Genomic DNA, 5,137 nt, shown 5'->3' with positions numbered 1-5,137 from the left:
AAAGTAGCGGCCTATTATTAGGGTAGGTTCAATCTCTTTTAGGTTGGATTTGTACCTTCATACCCTAGCTACCAGTCATGGTTCAAGACCTATTGGAGTTAACGATCTCTTGGATCGTTAAGGGGTGTAACCTTCACCCATGAACGGTTTACAAATTCCTCACACTTGTTGGCGACTCTTTTGCTCTATCTTCTTTCCCTTTGGACGCCAACGTACTTTAGTGTATGATCACAGTGGGGTTCAAGCTAGGGGTAATGCTTGAAATATTCCCTACACCTGTTTTCCTTCCTACGCAATCAAGTTATTCAATTTTTCCTACGGGACAGACCTAAATGCGACGTTAAAACGTCTATGCTTATGAAAAAATGACAAATTAATCGCAGGAATATTGTTTAAGAATCTTTCAAGTCTCATCCACTCATCTTAATTAAATACCAATCACTCACTAGTGGAAAAAATCTTATTTGTAACAAGCTATTCGTAACGGACATATGATTTTCCGTTACAATTAAGTCATTCGTAACGGGCAAATTCAATGTCCGTTACAAAAAAGTTGTGAAATGGGCAGGAAAAGGGTTATTCGTAACGGACAAATTGGTGCCCGTTACGAAAAAGTTGTTATTCGTAACGGACATATTGGTGCCCGTTACGAATAAGTTGTTATTTGTAACAGGCATTATTCTGCCCGTTACGATTAAGTAACTAATCGTAACCAACAAATATTGCCCGTTACAAATAGAAAAGTCAACAGAATTTTGACCTTGTTATTTGTAACTAACATAGGGTGTCCGTTACGAATAAAGTAAGTCCTAAATTTTCACTTTCCCCTTTCTCACTCCCTCTGTCAAAAAAATTCCTCTTTCTCTCTCCAATATTGAAGCAGCTCCCGCGTGTTTTGCTCCTCTCATTCTCACTCTTCTCCTCCATTGAAGCGCACTTTGATTTCTCCATTATTGAAGCGCACTCCGAGTTCTCCATTATTGAAGCGCACTCCGAGTTCTCCATTGAAGCGCACTCCGAGTTCTCCATTATTGAAGCGCACTCCGAGTTCTCCATTGAAGCGCACTCCGAGTTCTCCATTGAAGCGCAGTCCGAGTTCTCCATTGAAGCGCACTCCGAGTTCTCCATTGAATGAAGCGCACTCCGAGTTCTCCATTAACGAAGCGCTCTCCGAGTTCTCCATTGAAGCGCTGTATGAGTTCTCCATTGAAGCGCTGTCTGAGTTCTCCATTGAAGCGCTCATAGTTCTCCATTAAAGCGTACTCTTTCTCTGTCCTCCCCCAATTTCGTAACCCTTGTTTCAGTTTGCTTAATTGCAATTACTGAATTATAGGTTTTATTTTTTTTCCCCAAATTAATTGATTGATTTTACTATTTTCCATTTGTTTTGGGTTTTATTATGTTTTAGTTTAAAAGCCTTTGAATTTTGAGCTAAGTATGAATTATGTTTTTGTCTGACTTTTTTTTGGAGAAAGTTACCTGCTATCTGAGAATATATGCTATACTGCTACATTTTCTATGATAAATTCAGTTTATATGAAAAATTATATAGTGGAAATTGCAACCAAGTCAAGGATGAGGCTGCCTACTATATTGATTCAACAATTATTGAGGTGCACAAGTGGAAAGGAAGTTTTGAAAAAAAATAAATAATAATAAAAGATATTTCCTTCAATGGTGTGCTTATTAGATCATATTTCTCTGCAACTGTAATGAGGCTGTGTGGATTATTAGATATATAAAAAATATTGGGGAATAATGCCAGCCTTTGTAGTGCTTATGAGTATGTGTGTGTTTTTACAGGAAGGAACTGATGTGTTTGAACTAATTGTTACTTGGATCAATATGTTGCATCTTTAGGATTTCGGAATTGAATTGACATTTCTTAGACATATCGTGATGGAAACACTTTTATTGCATTATGTGACTGCAAGACCTTGTTTTGTACAATCATAGAGTTGGCAAAAAATCGCTTTATTGAGCTAGGTGCTGAGCTATGGCATTGTTGTCACCAATTTTTCCCTTGTGTTTTATCCTCAAATTAAAATGGTGTTAAGTTGCTGAAATATCTGTGTTTGCTTCTTGCCGACTAACTGTTATGTCTTATATAGCACTTTGTGCATTCCTGCCCTTTCCTACTGAGATAGTACAGCTTCCATAAGATAGCACAGGGCGTGCCAACTTTCCATGATAGCCTGTACACATTATCTTGTTTGTATCAGAACGCCCAATTAGCAAAATAGTTTGCCTTTTTCTGTTGAGATAGTGGTGATAGGAAATTTTGTGCCCTGTTGTAACATTTTATGATTGCTACATTCTGCTGTTTCTTGTGTAATCACTCTCTGGATGTGCAAGAAGCATGAAATTGGTTTAGGACCTCCATTTTCTATCATGATGAAATTAGTGTTCTCTTTGGTTATTGATTGTGTTTATGTTTGTTGATGTTCAGGTTTCATCATATCTGGTTACCGTAATTCCCAGCAATAATAAGCATCGCCAATTGATTATGACATAAGTTTTCATTCGTGGTATGAATTTGACATTTCTACAACACAAGGGCTCTTTTCAATTGCTTGGTTTAGTTTGGTTAGAAAGGAAAATCAGCAGGGAAGGATTTCAAAATTTTTAATCATATTGAGAAAACGGTATCCTTTTCTCATGAAACTATCTCACTATATAGTTTATCAATAAGGTTAATCCTTTAAAATGAGTAAAAAAAACCAATCACAATACGATGAAAAGGTATTTGTATTATCAACATAAAACTTATCTCATGTCTTACATTATAATGTTAGTTGTTCAATTTAATGTTACTCTAAAATTGATTAAAAGTTACCGAATAATTTTTTGATATGATATACATACATTAATATCGTTAAACATCCGAGAGTGAGGGGTAGCTCAAGTTGATAGAACTTCCCTCTCTATATATATGTATTATTATATGTATTCTTAAACATCCGTTGAACACAAAATTTAATGGAGAAAATATTAACTCTTTTAATCACTATAAGAGGAACAAAAGTTTAAAAGTTCATATTTCAAATAACTTTTGAATGTTATCAAAATAAAAACCTTTACAAAATTGTTATCTGACCCTAAGTTTAAAAGTCTTACTACAGTGATATTCCTGGCCATTTGTTTGGAAATGGAAACTTACTTCTATTTAATTTGATATTTTGATTTTGGTGGGAAATGGGAGTGACTTGAATCTGATGTTTCAGGAGCAGCTCGGTCCTTAGCTCCCTCAACTCCATTAAAAAAGCTCCGTCCTCATTTCAAGATGGTGTTTTGATTCGGCTTAAATCTGACAATTTGGTATGAGTAATTAATTGTTTTGTAGCTTGTTTTTTTTGTTTAATTAGTACATTGCATTGAGAGTTTCTTTCTTATGATTTTTGTTTAATTTTCTTCCAATTTTCTGCCAAAATATAAGGTAATTAAGGATGTTTAGTATTATATTTTGTTAATTTGAACAAATACTTGAAAGATGGGAAAGGTAGAAGTCTCTTAGACAATTTTGAAGCGTTTTTGGCTCTATAAGCTCCCAAGAGTGAGATAATGGTCAATTTTCATTGATTTCAATTCATAAAAACCAAAATATAAGGTAATTAAGGATGTTTAGTATTATATTGTGTTAATTTGAACCAATACATGAAAGATGGGAAAAGTAGAAGTCCCTTAGGCAATTTTGAAGCCTTTTTGGCTCTATACGCTCCTAGAAGTGAGTAAATGGTTACTTTTCATTGATTTCAATTCATATAAACCGAAATATAAGGTAATTAAGGATGTTTTGTTTTATATTGTGTTAATTTGAACAAATATTTGAAAGATGGGAAAGGTAGAAGTCCTTTAGCACAATTTTGAAGTGTTTTGGGCTCTATACGCTCCCAAGAGTGAGATAGTGGTCAATTATCATTGATTTCAATTCATAGAAACCAAAAAATAATATAATTAAGGATGTTATGTGTTACATTGTGTTAATTTGAACCAATATTTGAAAGATGGGAAAGATAGAAGTCCTTTAGCACAATTTTGAAGCGTTTTTGGCTCTATACGCTCCCAAAAGTGAGTAAATGTTAACTTTTTATTGATTTCAACTCATAGAAATCAAAATATAAGTCAATTAAGGATGTTATGTGTTTTGTCTCTATATTATGAGTTTTATTTCTATAATTTGATTCATCACATTTATTCTAATGATTGTTTTTATTATGGATTGTTTTTATTTTGTAACCACTTTCATATGGTTTTTTTTTTCCAGTAGGATTTTAGTCCAAGGACCGCCCCGTATGATGTTGACGAGTTGAATTTGGTTCGAGAACAATGGGCGCAATACTTTAGAAATAAATATTTATTGAATGCTTAACTATTAGCTTAGGTAGAACAACGTAATATTTTTAGTGTTGTTGTATATGTTGGATAAATTTATACAAGTTTTTATTTGTAATGTGTTACTACTTCAGTTTTTATATTACGTCGTATTAATTTTTACGAAAGATTATTCGGTATAATTGCTTTTTACAGGAACAGGTATATTGTAACAGGTTTTAATTAATATATATTAATTATATATAAATACATGCTGTCGAAATTAAATAAAATGAAAATTTAATTTAATAATTATTTGTAACGGGCAGCAAAATTGTCAGTTACAAATAACCAGTTATTCGTAACGGGCACTTTTGTTGCCCGTTACAAATAAGTGTTAAATTATATACAATAAAACTCTATTCGTAACGGACATTTAAGATGTCAGTTACGAATAATCACTTATTCGTAACGGGTGGTTTATGTGACCGTTACGAATAAGGATTTATTTTAATACAAAAAAAATTTATTTGTAACTGACATTTCAGATGTCCGTTACGAATAACTCATTATTCGTAACTAACATTTAAAATGTCCGTTACGAATAATGGGTTATTCGTAACGGACATCTGAAATGTCAGTTACGAATAATGGGTTATTCGTAACGGACATTTCAAATGCTCGTTACGAATAACCCATTATTCGTAACGGACAGTGCCCGTTACGAATAACAATGGCCATCCGTAACGGCCGCATACGTAACGGACGCTGCCCGTTACGGATGACCCTTTTTTGCCCGTTACGGATGAGGATTTTACCACTAGTG

At 33.7% G+C, this 5,137-nt stretch overlaps 1 long non-coding RNA gene across 1 annotated transcript; it reads left to right on the top strand.

Moving 5' to 3' along the window:
- Nucleotides 1-821: 821 nt before the first annotated feature.
- Nucleotides 822-4,494, top strand: LOC110686828. Its single transcript, XR_002504309.1, has 4 exons — nt 822-1,259; nt 2,450-2,528; nt 3,225-3,318; nt 4,268-4,494. It is a non-coding gene; the product is annotated as an uncharacterized LOC110686828 (long non-coding RNA).
- The last annotated feature ends 643 nt before the right edge of the window (nt 4,495-5,137 follow it).

Source organism: Chenopodium quinoa, unplaced genomic scaffold (assembly GCF_001683475.1).
Source record: "Chenopodium quinoa cultivar QQ74 unplaced genomic scaffold, ASM168347v1, whole genome shotgun sequence".
Classification (NCBI taxonomy): domain Eukaryota; kingdom Viridiplantae; phylum Streptophyta; class Magnoliopsida; order Caryophyllales; family Amaranthaceae; genus Chenopodium; species Chenopodium quinoa.
This window is presented reverse-complemented; position numbering and strand designations above follow the sequence as displayed.